Source organism: Coffea eugenioides, chromosome 1, assembly GCF_003713205.1.
Source record: "Coffea eugenioides isolate CCC68of chromosome 1, Ceug_1.0, whole genome shotgun sequence".
Lineage (NCBI taxonomy): Eukaryota > Viridiplantae > Streptophyta > Magnoliopsida > Gentianales > Rubiaceae > Coffea > Coffea eugenioides.
The window spans coordinates 8,518,246-8,535,564 of NC_040035.1; the positions used below are offsets into that span (position 1 = coordinate 8,518,246).

General features: G+C 34.7%; 1 non-coding gene across 1 annotated transcript; it reads left to right on the forward strand.

Annotated features, from left to right (window-relative positions):
* Nucleotides 1–473: 473 nt before the first annotated feature.
* On the forward strand, nucleotides 474–580 carry LOC113753204. The gene has a single exon (XR_003464997.1). It is a non-coding gene; the product is annotated as a small nucleolar RNA R71 (small nucleolar RNA).
* Nucleotides 581–17,319: the final 16,739 nt, after the last annotated feature.

Genomic DNA, 17,319 nt, shown 5'->3' on the forward strand with positions numbered 1-17,319 from the left:
TTGGCCTTGGTTGATTTCCTTGATCCTTCCATCCAAAGTTTGGATGATTTCTCCACCCCGGATTGTAAGTATTCGAGTAGGGGTTATTTTGAGCATTACGATTGTAATTATTGACGAATTGTACCTGTTCAGAATCAACACACTCATTAGTATCATGTTCACCTCCACATACAGAACAGCATGCTACATGTGCATTAGATGAGCTTGGACCTTGTCTACTTAGCAATTTCATCACATTATTCATTTGAGCACTCAGCATATTAAGAGTGTCCATTTCTATCATACCTGCGTGACGTCTTGCATTACCTCTCTCATTGGCCCATTGGTAGTTATTTGCTGCCATTTCTTCTATCAAATTATGAGCTTCTTGGGGTGTTTTACCCATTAAAGCTCCACCTGCAGCTGCATCGATCATAGTTTTAGTAGAAAAAACTAAACCATTATAGAAGGTTTGTATGATTAACCACTCCGGCAGTCCATGATGTGGACATTTCCGAAGCAGATCTCTAAACCTTTCCCATGCCTCATATAATGATTCACCTTCTAATTGGCTAAAACTAGTGATATCCATTCTAAGCTTAGCAGTCTTACCTGGTGGAAAGTACTTATTTAAGAATGCTCTTGATAATTCATCCCATCCAGTGAAAGTATTGGGAGCATGAGAGTGTAGCCAAAGTTTGGCCTTATCTCTCAATGAAAATGGGAACAATCTTAGCCTTATAGCATCATCACTAACTCCATTCATTTTAATTGTATCACAAATTTCCAAGAATGTAGCTAAGTGTGTATTAGGATCTTCTACTGCATTACCTCCAAATTGAGATTGTTGAACCATTTGGATAAGTGAAGGTTTAATCTCAAAGTTGTTAGCATTTACCGCAGGCCTTGCTATGCTCGTTTGTGAACCTTGTGTTCCCGGTATAGTAAAATCTCGCAGAACTCGCCTATTTAGGTCATTTTCCGCCATTTCTTCTTCAAATGGTAATTCTATCAAGATATCTTCTATTGGCTGCCAAACCTCTTGTTCCTCTTGATGCAGTGTATTCCTCCTTTGTCTCCGCAATGTTCTTTCAATTTCAGGATCAAAATGTGCAACTTCTCTATTTGATCGGTGCATGCACTACAAATAAAAATAAGAGAAATTTTTGTAGTTTTAATTCAACAACTTGGATAAAAACAAATGAAAATGTCTAAATTAATAGAGATGACTAGGCCCTAATATTGCCGCTCCCCGGCAACGGCGCCAAAAACTTGACGGGTTCTTATTGTATCAATGCAAGTTTAATTCCGATTTTACACCCGTTGGACTGCAAGTATACAGGTCGAAATTTTAGTACAAGATGTGTATCGGGTCGATCCCACGAGGAGCAATTTAAACAATTACTAAGCCCCTGTTCTCTCTATTATTTAGACTTACCATTAATTTTGAGCAGAGAAAATCTAATGCTGTAATCTACAAATCTGATGTACAAATCTAGTTTAACAAATGCTGAATGCAAATAGAGAAATTTCACTTAATGAAGATTCTAGGGATGTAGATTCCACTTATGGCATAAACTACACAAATAAATGGATTTACTTATTGCTATTATTCTTGCTTAACCAGAGATTTATTTCCAAGATTACCAAGTCTCATTTCCATGATGAAATGGCTTAGAGCAATATAGATTTCCCTATTTCCATGGTGAAATACTACTACAACTCTGTTTTAGTTCATGAAATACTAAGTAATCCACTTAAGTGTATTTCTATTTTCATGAACATACAACTCAAGCTCTACTCATGTGTTTCCATTGTTATTACCAATTCTCATTGAACAATAACAACTGTAAACAAGTTATTGGTGATCAAACAATAACAAGAAATCACAACTACACAAGTAGACAAGTTAACTCAAGATATAACAAGTGTAAATCACATTCAATTAGTATTATTTAGCCATAAGTTTCATCTACTCCCTAGATGAAGGAGTTTAGCTACTCATGAATGATTTAACAATCAAATTCACAAGTTTATTAATACAAAACATCATAAAGTACAAGTATAAGAAAGATAAAAGAAAGCTTAGCCAATTGAAGGTGAAGCTCTCCAATTCCTGCTATGTTCTTGCACAATATGATTACAAGTGAAAACTCTCCAAAAAATGCTTCTCCAAGTACTCCTAACTAGAGAGAAAACTTGTTGCAAGAAGGAAAACTAGCTACGTATGGTTATCCTTGCTTCTCCCTTGTGTTTCTGCATAAAAGGTGGTAGAAATTCCATTCCTCTCACTTCATAATTTCCTCCACTTAGATTTTGTAAAAAGAAGTCAAAGATATAATGTTCCTTTTGTCCACACTCATTTGGTCTTCTCTTTTATTGCAGAAGCATGTGCCACCGATTTCTGTCCCTCAAAATAGCTGTAAAAGTTGTGAGAAAGGTAAAGAAAAACGGCTGTGCCACTTGCTGAGGAGAGAGACAGATCCGAGCCTCGGATCCGAGGAGTGATAATGGATCCGAGCTCGGATTATAGGATCCGAGGCCTTCCCATGATGGATCCGAGGTCGGATCGTCCTGACCTCGGATATACTCCACCAGAAGTACAGACGAGGGGTCGGATCCCTCTTGTACACACGGATCCGAGCTCGGATCCGTGTTGAACATTTTTCCAGTTTTTCACTTCTTCCCTTTTTCTACATTTTTGCTCCCACTTTCTTGTGTACTTTGTCCTCTGGATGACCCTGACATTTCTTTCAACTTGTGCATGAATTTCATACATCAATTACCTTCACAATTTCACAAAATTACGCATTAATCACTCATTTATCAATTTCTTAACTCTTAAACAATATTTAAGCAATTATCACCAAAAGAGTTTAAATATGGCTTTAATCTTCTCAAAACATACCAAAAATTCATGCCAAATTCATACAAAATGTACGTTAAACATTCACTTATCAAAAGTACAAATGGTTCTAAGAGAACAAAATTTCTCAGCTTTGCACAACACAATTTTGAAAAATCATATCTTACGCTTCTTAAGTTCAAAATTGATAAAATTTATATCGTCGGAAAATAAACTTAAAGGGCTACAATTTTTCAGAATGCACTTTTGTAAGATTCAGACCACAAGTCAGTCAAATTCAAGCCGCAAATTGCTGCTTCATTCAGTAAAAGACAGAACAGGGATGCAATTTCGGTCAACTTTGAAAAAACATAGATATTCATAGGAATTGAGAAAAAGGATGAAATTTTCTTAGTTGATACTAGTTTCAAATGCAATAAACAGAACTCAATTCCAATTTTTCTACAACAAGATATAGTAGATTTGCTAAGGCTGTCCACGGGTTCCTAAGGACAAAATTTTCAGCAGCACCCCCTTTGTGTTTACTACTTTTTCCAGCCAATTCAAGGCTTCATTCTTACCACAAAACAGCCTCAACTCAATCATATACATACCAAGCCAAAAACTCACTAAATCAAGCATGTAACTATCACCTACTCAAGCTAGAAAATGAAACCCTAAGCTGAAATTTATGCATACATGCTGAAATTTCCTTTAGGCAAGTTAAACTAACACATAAAAGCTAGCTATTTCACATAGCAAAGCTACCAAACCATGGCCAACACTTAACCATCGTGTGTGGGCAGATAATTCACCATAAAAACTGAATTTTTCCAGAACATCACTTCAAATCATAATATTTCTCATAAAACTACCAAAGTTGAAACCCTAAACCACTAATTGACAAATATTTGAAGTAGAGAGAGTTTCTTGCCATAAATACCTTGTAACTCCAAGATAGATGGAAGCTTAGTGCTTTTCCTCCAAAAATCTCTCCACTCAAGCCCTTAATCTTCCCTAGCGAACCACTTTTATGGAGTATTTTGCAAGCCTGTGGATTGAAACTCAAGATTCAAGCTAGCAGTTGAAGTGGAAGATGAACTTTTCTCTTGGTTTCTCCCTCTCAAAATTTCGGCCAAGCTAGTGCAAAATGAAGACAATTTTTGGTCAAATTTGATTTTAAGAAAGTTAAGAAGACATGGTCAAAGTCCAACATCCAATGGTTTCGCGACACTTGGCTCTTTAGGGTTTTGATCTCATCCTCTTGTCTTCCAATGGTTAGTCTATCTAGCTAACCTCTAATTATCCCCTAACACCTTGTAAACTAATGTTCCTTTATGCAAGATTTCACCTAGTAGTCAAAAATTTACCGCACTAACCGTACTAGCAAGTCCCACGTCCATAATGCACTTCAAATTTAACGTGTACTAATTTATACCAAGAAAATGATTTTAAAACTTCACTCACTTATAAAAATATCAAGGAAATTAAGGCAATAATTTAAAGTAAAGAAAATGCACTCAAAGAAATAAATAAATATAACCTAATTTTCCAGGGTCTCATAGTTTGTGCTTGATGATTTCTTTTGTGGATAAATACAGGACTTCGAACAATTTCCTCTCGTTTGCAATGGACGACCCTTTATCGTTGTTAGCTGCTTCAGAACTAAAACAACGTATTGTAGTAAAAAGGTCCTCTCCTAGAGGTGACGGTGATCTTTATGCATTTATGAATGGTGAAATTAAAAAGAAGTTGAAGATTATACAACCAAATATTATGTAAGTTTTTCTTCTTAGAAAAATTTCAGACTTCTTCTGAGTTCATCACTTAATTGTCATTCAACGACTAATAATGGAATCAACAGATGGGGAGGGCAATCCGGTCCTATTTTTGAAGGCCTGAAAGGTGATTTCATGAGGGCAAGGATTAGTGAGGTAACTAAATCAGCTTTTTTTTGTTAGTAGTTAATTATAAAAGTTTAAGAACTTCAGACGTTTTGGTTTGAACTATACCAAGAATGTTTATTGACTTTCTGGATTAGCATTTTGTTACACATCTCAATTGAGATGAGACTAGCTTATCCAATTATATGCAGTCAATTCTAAAGCATTTTTTCAACTACTTTTTTACAGGTAGATGAACTTCTAACAAAAGGAGTAAATGTGACTATCTACAATGGACAAGTAAGATTATGCAACTCTAAGCAAAAGAAATCTAAATCTTTATGCTTAGAATGTTCTCCAAAAAAATTTGAAAAAAAATACTATTTTAAGATTCATGGAAGAATGGATATTTGTAGATATCCAAGAAAAACTTCATAGGACATCGTAGATTATTGGCTGCAATACAACAGCGTGAATAATGGAACAAAATAATGGTAGTCAAGTTGGATGGGATTTTGAAGCAGTCGTAATTAGTATAAATTTGATACACTGACATGGTCTTAATCAAGTTGAAACATTTTTTTTGTGGTCACAAAAAATTGTGACTTCTAGTAGATAAACTTGACCTGGGATTTTTTATTATCCACGCTATGAATTTCACTCTCTCCTTGTATTTTCTTTTTGGCTAAATAGTTCAATCAAAGTGTTATTTTACTATTGCTTGTAGTTTGATCTCATGTGTGCAACCAAGAGAACAAACGCATGGCTTGAAAAGCTCAAGTAAGAAAAAAGAATCCCACAAGTAAATAAGCACCTAAATCACCTCCTAAGAAGAAAAATGTACAAAATAAAAACACCCTATTACCCTAATCAATAATCTTTTGCCTATTTTAATAGGTGGAATAGGATCAAAGATTTCTTGAACAAGGATAGAACGCCTCTCTATTGTGAAGGTGATAGGAGTGTAAAGGCTTTCACCAAATCATACAGAAATTTACATTTCTGCTGGATTCTTAATGACGGCCGGCCACTTTGTAAGCCAACTAACTATTGTCATATTCTGCTGTATTTCTTTTATTGGTCTAAATTACTGTCACTCTTGCCTACTTGGCAAGATTAAGAAGACAAGGCACACTATTATCCCAGAATTGGAATAGATATGATTGAGTTACGTCACAGTTAGGCATGGTTATTGTACTTTTTTCATAATTTAGTGTATATTTATTGACATGATTATATTTATGTGTTGAATTGATGTATATGAATAAATTTTGAATACAACAAAGTTATATAAAAGTATACCATATTATGGAGAAAGTACAAAATCGGACAATTGCACCAAAATTTCAATAGCACTTGTCCCTGGTCCCTATTATCCCAATAGTTTTCACAATTTGATCGATGTCTAAGAAACCACCCATGTAAAAGAAAAAATAATACTTCCTTCATTCTATTGGAAATGTCACTTCCCATTTTTTTCACAGCCCAAAATATTTGTCAAGTCCAAAAAGTTAAAACATAATTTTTGCTTTTTTTTTCTACTTTTATTCATTATCTTTTTGTGGAAGATGTTGCCAATTCAGGTTTTACTTCGGGAGAATAAAGTTGAGAAAGTTTAAACAATTATCAGTATCAGACCACTTTTATTGAAAGTTGGATTGCCAAAAAGTGACAAAAGTAGTAATTGCCAGACTTATATTGGAACTTTATATGATGATACAAAGATGAAATTGGTCCTGCTGCCAAAGCAATAACTGCCAAGCTATTTTTCAAAAAAAAAAAAAAACACCAAACTATGGTAGATTACGCCTGGCATTTATTGGTAAATCTACCAGACCCTTATGGAATACTAGACGTTTAAGAACAAAAGAAAATTATGGGACATCTTTGTGATAGAAATTTTCCGCATGAATTATTTCTTGAAATTATTTATTGGTTACAGACATGAGAATGGCTACCAAAATGGACATTGAGATTTACTTTGAATATGTTCTTGCTAAATGAATATAAATATATATATATGTTGGATTTGTGGGCCAGCTTATTTATGGGACAAACTACAAAAACAAACCTTAGGATTCCATTCTTGTGAAGAAGGAAAAAAGTCAGCCATCACTTTTGCCTTTGGAGGAAAAACGAAGAGAGAGAAAGTGTGAAGAAGCTAGAGAAAGAGAAACTTCAAAGTCTTGATTGGAGGGTGATTCAAAATCCAATTGAGATGAAATTTTACACACGCGATCCTCTCATCAAGCCCTACTCATCTACCTATTCAGATTTTGGATTTTCTCTTTGTTTGGTAATACTTTTTCAAACTCACTTCTTTGACAATTGTAGTTTTTGGGAGTGATTTTGTAGCGATTTGACTTGATTGATATTGGCAATATTATTGTCATCTAGATGTTTCAAATAGACCTGTGTATTCCCATTATTATGATAGTGAAGATTTTTGACTGGATTAGGTCCCGTGATTTTTTTCAATTTGAATTTTTCACGTAAAAATCTTAGTGTTCTGTGTCTTTTATTTTTCTTGCATTCTATTTTTACTGTTGGCATCGTTGCTTGGTGATTTGATTTATTCCTATTTTAATTGGTACTTGGGAAAAGAAAAATTTATTCTACGCTAATTCTAATATTGTGTGCCTGTACCGGTACTCCTTTCCCAAAAAAAAGTATCAGAGCAGTCAGGTTAGGTTGCTTTTTCATACTAGTTAAAAATGGATGATTCAAATAGTGGTTGCATGACAAAATTGGATTCTAATAATTATTCGATTTGAAAGTCTAGAATGAAAAGCTACCTGTATTGAAGAGATTTGTTTGAATCTGTTTTATGGTATAAGGGTAGACCAAGTGATATGAGTGATAAAAAATGGGATGTTATGCACAGAAAAATTGTTGGTAATATTAGAAAATGAATTAGTCAGAGTATATGCTAATGACACCAGAGCTGATATATTATGAAAAAAGCTTGAGAGTATGTATGAACGGAAGACCAGTTTGAACAAGGCTAGTTGTCTGAAGCAGATTACTCGGATGAGATATAAAGATGGGAAATATATGACTGAATATCTGAATAATTTTCAGGAATTGATAAACCAGACAACTACGTTAAATTCGAATTTGGATGATGAAGTGTAGGCTCTATTATTATTCAGTTCACTATCGAATAGTTGAAAAATCATGGTGGTCTCTAACAGCAATTCAGTTCCGAATGATGTGTTGACCATGGCTATTGCAAAGGAGGCCATGATGAATGAAGTGTTCAGGAGGAAGGAACGAGAAATTATCTATGAGTCACAGGCCCTGATGACAGAAAAAAAAGGAAAGAAGAGGGAGGAGCAAAAGTAGAGGACTCTACAATAGGAATGACAAATCCAGATGCAAGTTTGAGTCACGAAAAAATTTGCATGCAAATATTGTAAAAAAAATGGGCATTATATGAAGGAATGCAAAATTTTAAAATGGGAACAAGATGAGAAAAAGGGTAAGAGGAAAGAAAAAGGTGATAAAGAGACTACAGCAGTTGTGGTAGCTCATAATGATATGTTTGTATTCTGTGATGATGGTCAGGTGAATATTATTCATTATGATAGTGATAGGGTAGTTGATTCGAGTGCATCCTACCATATTACTGCTCATAGGCATTTCTTCTCAATTTACACCGAAGAAGATTTTGGATACATTAGGATAGGAAATGAGGTCTCATTCAAAGTTATTGACACGGAAAACATATATTTGGATACAGATGTCGGGTGTCAGCTGATATTAAGAAATGCTTGACATGTCTATGATATTCGTCTTAATCTTATTTCTACAAGAAAACTTGACGATGAGGGTTATCATAACTTGCAAGGTGGATGCAAATGAAAACTCAACAAAGAAAATCTTGTTATTGCTAGAGGAAAGAAGCAGAGTACCCTCTACTTGATGCAAGCCAAGTTGGGGAAGGGAGAAGTGAATGCAATTCGTGATTCATCAATTGACCTTTGGCATAGGCGACTTGGACACATTGGTGAAAAGGAAATTCAGACACTTGTTCGCAAATAGTTTCTACTTGAAGTTACAGGTAATGTACTTAAACCTTGTGTTGATTGCATTTATGGAAAACAACACAGAGTTGCATTTTAAAATTTTTCTCGAAGTAGAAAACTGAATCCGTTAGAATTGGTGCACACTGATATTTACTATATGAAAGATAAGTCTCTTGATGGTGTTGTTTATTTTATAAGTTTTATTGATAACTTTGCTAGAAAGGTTTGGTGTTTTGTTTTGAAATCTAAAAATCAGGTTTTGGATGTATTTAAAGATTTTCATAACAAAATTGAAAGAGAAACTAGTAAGCAGTTAAAGTGTGTGCGTACTGATAATGGTGGTGAGTACAGAGGACCATTTGAAATCTATCACAAGTTCCGTGAGATTAGATTAGAGAAAACTATACCAAAAACTCCTCAAGAGAATGGAGTAGCAGAGAGGATGAATAGATCCATCACTGAGCGGATTAGATGTATGCTCTCTAATTCTAAGTTGCCAAAATCCTTTTGGAGTGAGGCAATGAGGACTGCAGTTGATTTGATTAATCTTTCTCCATTAGTTTCTCTAGATGATGATATCCCAGAGAAAATATGGACGGGAAAAGATATATCCTTCAAGCATTTGAGAGTTTTTGGTTGCAGGACATTTGTTCATATTCCTAAAAATGAGAGGTCAAAACTTGGTGTAAAATCAAAGTAGTGTATTTTTTTGAGTTATGGACATGAAGATTTTGGCTATAGGTTGTATAATCTTGATAAGAAGGTGATTAGGAGCAAAGATATTGTTTTCTTTAAAGATCAAACTATTGAAGACATTGATAAAGGTGACAATCCAAAATCCTCATATGACATTCCTGCTAGTTCAAATCTAGATCCAAATCTAGTTCTAGTACCTACTGATTTTAATCAATGGGGAGTTGAGACAGAGTAGAAAGAGGATGTTGATGATGGTAAAATCCTGCTGCTAATGAACCTGAGCATGAGGCGCCACCTACTCCACCACCTCCACCACAAGATGAGTTTAGGAGATCTACTAGAGAGAGGAGACCTTCTAACAGATATAATCCCCATGAATATGTGTTATTGACAGATAGAGGAGAGCCAAAGTCCTACTGTGAGGCTCTAGAGAATGAGAACAAAGAAGATTGGTTGCGAGTCATGCAAGAGGAGATGGTGTCCCTGCATGAGAATCACACTTATAAGTTAGTGATACTGCCTAAGGACAAGAGAGTTCTGAAAAACAAATAGATCTACAAGTTGACGATTCAAGAGTATAGCTCACAAGCAAAGTACAAAGAAATATTGGTTGTGAAGGGATTTAGTCAAAAGAAGGGTATAGATTTTGAAAAAACTTTCTCTCCTGTTGTAAAGATGTCATCAATTCAAATTGTTCTGGGTATTGCAGCCAATTTAAATTTAGAGATTGAATAATTTGATGTAAAGACAGCCTTCCTGCATGGTGATTTGGAAGAGGAAATCTACATGGAACAGCCAGAGGTGTTTAAAGAAAGTGGAAAGGAAAATCTTATATGTCGTCTCAAGAACAGCTTGTATAGTCTATAACAGACACGAGACAATGATACAAGAAGTTTGATTCCTTCATGATAGACCACAAGTACCACAGGACTACATTTGATCACTGTATTTATGTGAAAAATTTTTCAGATAGTGATTTTATTATTCTCTTGTTGTATGTTGATGACATGTTGATTGTTGGCCATGATACTATAAAAATTGATAGGTTGAAAAAGGAGTTAAGTAAATCCTTTGCAATGAAGGATTTGGGTCCGGTTAGACAGATATTGGAGATGAAAATCTCACGAGATGGGCAAAATGAAAAGTTTTGGTTGTCTCAAGAAAATACATTGAGAAAGTATTCAACAAATTTAACATGAACAAGGCTAAGTAAGGCTCAACTCCACTTGCGGGTCATTTTAATTTGAACATCAAGCAGTTGCTCATGCAGTTGGAATAGTCAGTCGGTATCTCTCTAATCCTAGTAAGGAGCATTGGAATGCTATCAAATAGATTCTCAGATATCTCAAGAGAACTTCCAAATTGTGTTTGTATTTCAACAATGGTAAAATTATGCTAGATGGGTACATCGATGCAGATATGGCAAGTGATATTGATAATAGAAAATCCACATTTGGGTACTTGATGATTTTTGTAAGGGGAACAATGTCATGGCAAAATAAATTACAGAAATGTATTGCTCTTTCCAGTATAGAGGCAAAGTATATCGCAACCACTGAAGTATGCAAGAAGAATTTTTGATTGCAAAAATTCATTCAAGAGTTAGGTATAAAACAAGAGAAGTATAGTCTTTACTGTAACAGTAAGAGCGCTATTCATTTGTATAAAAACTCTACATTTCACTCTTGGTACAAACACATTGATGTGAGATATCATTGGATTCAGAAAATAATGGATAACAAGTTGTTGACACTTGAGAAGATTCATACAAATGATAATGGTGCTGACATGTTGACCAAGGTATTGCCTAAGGAGAAAATCTTGTTTTTTAGATAGGAAGTAGGTTTGACTATACCCTCAAATGAGTTGGAGAGGGAAATTGTTGAATTTTTGGGCCAAACCACAAAAACAAATCGTAGGTTTTCATTCTTGTGAAGAAAGAAAAAAGTTTGCCGTCACTTTTGTCTTTGGAGAAAAAATGAAGAGAGAAAGGGTGAAGAAACTAGAGAGAGAGAAACTTCAAGGTTTTGATTGGAGGGTGATTCAAAACCCAGTTGAGGTGAAATTTTACACACATGATCCTCTCATTAAACACTACTTATCTACCTATTCAGATTTTAGATTTCCTTTTCATTTAGTAGCATTTTTCCAAACCCACTTCTTTGACAGTTGTAGTTTTTGGGGGTGATTTTGTAGTGATTTGACTTGGTTGATATTGGTAATATTATTATCATCTGAATGTTTTAGATAGACTTGTTTTTTTCCATTATTGTAATAGTGGAGATTTTTAATTGGACTAGGTCGCCTAATTTTTCCCAATTTGAGTTTTTCACGTAAAAATCTTGGTGTCCTGTGCCTTTTATTTTTCTTGCATTCTATTATTACTATTGGCATCGTTGTTTAGTGATTTGGTTTATTCCTCTTTTAACTGGTACTTGGAAAAAGAGAAATTTGTTCTGGACTAATTCTAATATTGTGTGTCTGTACCGGTACCCCTTTCCTAACAATATATAATAGATTTGTAAGAAAATTTTCTTATAGTTATGTCATGTAATTTTATTTGCCCTTTTCGATTTCTTTATAGGTCTTTGTTGATCATCCCTGTGTGGCATTAAAGATGATAGGAAGCATCATGCAGTCACCTGCTGCTTCAGAATAGGGGTGGCTTTCCAATTTAGCCAATATAAAAGACCAACGCTGAAGATACATGAACAGAAGAATAACATAGAAGTCTCTTTTGATTGTGAAAGAACTATCACAGGAATGTGAATTATTAAGAGAAAATTGAAAATTAATCTTTATTATATTCGTCTTGTGGTGTCATTATGACATTTTCTTTTATAGAAAAAAGAGAATTTTCATTACTAAATTTGCTAAAATCATCCAGCACAATTTATTTAATAAAGTTAGGAGGTCAATTGTTATTGGACTTAACATGATTTAATTTGCATGTCCTTATATTTGATGGATTATTCGAGACTTGATATTTGATTAGCTAGTGATGCATCAGGTCAAGGGATACAAACTAGAGGTACTCAAACCATTTCATTAGCAGGGTTAAGTTAGGTGATAGGATGAGAGGAATTGTAAATATAAGATATTGGGTACAAGACCTCCCACTTAAGAAAAAACGTTTCCATTACTGTTGCGATTGAAGCAGAATCAAAAGCCTCAAAATAACTCTTTACATTCAATTTGCCATAACACATGTAACTGGATGCATCCTAAACACTTGGGCTAATTCCTATGATTAAGATTTGAGGGAAAAAATTACAGAAAAAAGTAGTATTGTAAAACTAATTAACCATACCATCCAAATTCTACACGTTAGGGACAAAATATAAAATTAAATTTTTTACTAATGTAAATTTGATTTCGACTATTTGCCAAGCTTTTCTTCTATCTAAACAAGAAAATTTTATTGCCACATTTGTTTTGCATGAAACTTTAGAAATTAATTTTGCTCATAGTCCAAACATTAGGAACCAAAAATACATTTCTCCATTTTCTAGAAAAGGAAAGCAAAACTTCCTTCCGTTCAATTTTATGAACTTGTACTGGTGGACTTTGGTTGAATTGAATGTTGGTTTATGGTTGGACATTTGAGACAGTTTGGTCAGTTTCATTATGGTTGTATAATTGTCTTTTGGAATGAAAACTTCATTTGTTGTTTTAAATTCATTGTTGGATTGAGGATTTCTTAAATTAGGTTGCAAATATTGTGTGTTGGTAATAGGGTTTTGAATGGGATTAAACATAGGTTTAAATTTTAGACTAGCAGTACCAGTTTGAAAACTAGAAAAATGAGTTAAACCAAACTCGAGTTGGTTTGTCGAACTCACACAAATTGAACTTCATTGAGCCAAGCTCAAGCATAGGAATTTTTTTGCTGAATCAAGCTCGAGCCTCATTTTTCTTGGCTCAGCAAGTTCAAGTTTGAGCTTGACCGCACACAAAATAATGTCAAGTTTGGCTCGATTAACAAAATGTTTGATTTGATGTGGATCATTTGCACCCCTATGTATGATTATGCAAGGGTAATTTGGAAAGAAAATCATTTTAGCATTTTATGTGAATTTTTTTGGATATATGGCCGATTTTGTTGCATTGAAATTCAAGATAAGGAAGCTAAGGAGTTAAGCATAATATTCCCAACCCCAGGGGAGCCAAGTGAAATTTTTAGAAGCTGAAGGAGGTTTTTGTATTTATCTCTGAAAAGAAGTACTGAGGAAATGAAGAATGGGGTTTATATTTAGGATTAACTATTTATGCACTACCATTGTAGTGATTTTTTCACATTAGTAGTTATGGATGTCTGCTATATGTTCATGATTTGAATTTCAAATTTGAATTCATGTTATGTGATAATTTAAACATGCTAGTGTAAAAAAAAAAGTACAATGATAGTATAAAAAAAACTTACTCTTATATCTAAGGGCAAATTACATATAACCTTCCTATAGTTTTGCATAATTCTAGATGACCCCTCTAAAATTTTAAAATAGTCATATAACCTCCTGTAATTTTATGTAAAGCGAACAATGGATGGAATGCATAATCAATTATAACAATTAAACCACACACACTCTAGAAGTGCATGTCATGAAATCATAATATCCATTTACGCTATGATTTGTATAAATATCCACTTTATTCTCCTGTAATTATTACATTTATCCACATAATTCTCTTATGGTTTTATACAAGGTAGTTTAAGTCATCATTTGATTTAGCATTTAAATAAGGGCAATGTTGGTATTTCAAATAATAACATTATATAGGTTATTTTCAATTAAAATTTTAGTTTACTAAAATCATAAGGGGTAAAGTGAATATTTTGAAATTTTATGGGAGTTATGTGGCAATAAATAAAATCATAAAGGGTTATTACTAGTTTACCCTATATTTAATAGGTGACAACTTAACCAAAAAAAGACCCTTATAATTATTTAGATAATTTATCACATTTCCTTCGTCCATTCTTGAAGTAGCTAGCTAACTAGGATGTATAATCGAACTTTCCTAGCCTTTGACTTTAATTAATCCCTGCTCACAAATTTTTAAAGTCTGTTTGTTAGGAACATGTTTATCTATCTTTTGCTTCTGTTGAAGTGGTATTTCCTTCCAACGAGCTAAACTAGATAAGTAAGGCGAGAGCTCAATCACATAAAGGCAGAACTCTCTAAAAAACCTATAAGGAATGGAGCAATTTATGAGGAGTCTCGAGGTCAACCCCTCAAGGTCATTCCACATTCAAGTTAGTTTTTGACTTGAGGAGAAGGATATCCTTCTCGGTGGGTGTTAGGTATTTCTATATATAGGTTTTCGTACAAGAGAGTGATAAAGAAATTAAGAGATACTGAGATAAAGAGATAAAGATTACCTCTTTTTGTTTGGTACGATAGACATTAGTTCAAATGATGATATTTCATCATTTTTAAGATAAAGATAGTCACTATCATTAACCAACTAAGATCAACCGTATCTTCAGGTAGTCAAAATCTTATCCTATCCCCAAGGTTCGAGTTCAAGATCAACTCGATCTATACCAAGTTGGGATAGTTTGGGTGGCCACATGACATACATGCAATGCATAGCCCTGAAGTCAAATTTTATTCTTATCTGAATAAATCTTACCTTTAATGAACTAGATACGTAGCAATCTATCATTAGCCAAGCTAGATCACCATTATTTCCTCGATGCCTGAATCGACATTCCAACCACCACTTCGCTAAGAAATTGTGTCCACCAATCATGTCATCCCTAGAAATTCATAATCCTTTTCAGATTTTACATGCAACTACCTTTATTGAATTTTCAAAAGTCCAGAAAAGTCCATATTCTTCCCCCATCTTCGTTCTATAAATAGAAGACTTCTCATATCTATTTCACTCTTTTTGGCTTCCAATATTCTTCTTCCAGTTCTAGGTTTTCAATTTCGAAAAACCATCTATCTAGGAAATTTTGTCTTTTCTCCTCCAGTGAATACTCCCTTCTATAATTTTTTTAGGCAATCTTATTTCTACATCTTAATCAGTAAGTCTCTCTTCCGATTTATTTATCGCTGATCACTCCAATATCTCTATATCTTTATTGAAGCATAGGTAGATTCCTGTGATTATTAGAGTAGAAATCGTTTCTTCTTCTTCCTCTTCTTCATCGTCGCCATTTTCTTCATTTGGTCAAAATTTTGGTCCTAAGTATCTCCCAGAACTATTGGAACCCATAGAAGTTATGAGTTCTCATACTTCTTCTAGAACCCCATCTACTAACCTTCGAGTAGATCCTGTAGAGCAGGCTAACCCTTCCGAGTAGCTCCCTATTGTATAACATGCTTCTTCAGAAAAGTTTGGTACCAAGTAAGGAGAAGGTGAGGTCAGTGTTAGTGACCAATGTCACCACCCATATGCTCAGGTTTACCTACCTGACCATGGCTTCAGTGACTTTAGCTACATCCCCAATTTCTCCTTTACTCTTTCTCAAGGGGACATGGACGAGTTAGCTACCACTTATTCCATCTCAGAGTCCTTTGAAGCCCAAGCAGCTAGCCTTAACAAAAGGGTCAATTGACTTTCTCCTAACTATGTTGCCATTTATAGGGAACAGGTTCTCTCGGGTATAAGACTTCCTACTTCTATGGCCCTTTTCAACATCTTGGCCTACAAGAGGATTAGGATTATTTTACTTTAACTCCATTAAAACCACTATAGGCTTCCTAATCTACTGTAGTCTGTGTAATTTCTTATTCTCTTTCCTTATTCTGAGCATACCATATGCGTAAGACTTCTCAGCTTGGGTGGTTCTACTTTGCTAGGCGTTCCTCTAGTAAAGATAGTAAGGGCACCCGTGATATTTCAATTGAGTTCTTTATTTCATTAAAAGGTGAAAGAATGAATTCTTTTTTGTAAAAATCGACTTCTCTCCTCCTAATTTTTGGAAGGTAGGGGAAGTCAAAACTGATCCCTATCATGTCGATCTAGACATGGATGCCTTTTGACTTACTCTTGAGACCTATAGCCAAATTACTTACCAAGAATTTCTCCTCTAGTCAAATTGCAACAGTCGGACTAGTCAATCCTCTATCCAGTGACTAGGATTGGGATTTACACTAAGAGGAATACAAGAATTGTAATTTTTCCTTTCTCTTCCTTCCTCTCTCTCTCTTTACGTAGAGCTCTAACCCTTATTTTTCTTCTTTATAGTGAGATAATTCTCTCAACTCTTATCCTTTGAGACTTCTGCTCAACTCTTCAGAGGCTAGTAGTAGGGTGGTTCTCTTACTCAATAGGTCAGCTCTCCTCCTACCTAGACCCCTACGGACACCAAGCAAAGTAAAGGGGCAAATTAAGGGCAAAAAGGCGGCACCTAAGAGGGATCGTTGTGCGAAGTTCTGATGCAAGGGAGACAGTCCATTGTGGGCTTAATTCGGCTGAGCAGCAGGCAGACCATGTATCACCACTATTAACATGGAATTTCAGATATGCAGTGCCACTGAAACCTAGCCAATATCACACTATCCATGACCCCTATTACTTTTATTCATAATAGGGTCTTTTCATCAATGATCAAGCTCAGTATCCATATGTTGTCCACGAGTTGACCCGCAGTTCACTGTTGCCAAGGGATAAGAGATTCATGGAGTTGGCTTCCAACTTCAAGTTGTTAGACGTCTTTTATTCTTTCTAAGCTCAGGTAGGAAGCCAAAGCCTTTGAACCTCATCTTTTTTTTTTAAGCAAGTTTCCCTTTAAGAAGAGTGTTTTCTTTTTTTACTAATTTAATCACCATGTTTCTCTTCTAAGGAAAATGAATCAGGTATGGAGGTGGCCTACCACTTTGAAAAGCTAATGCTTGATCTAGAGAAGGCAACCAAGAGGAATCAGACCCTT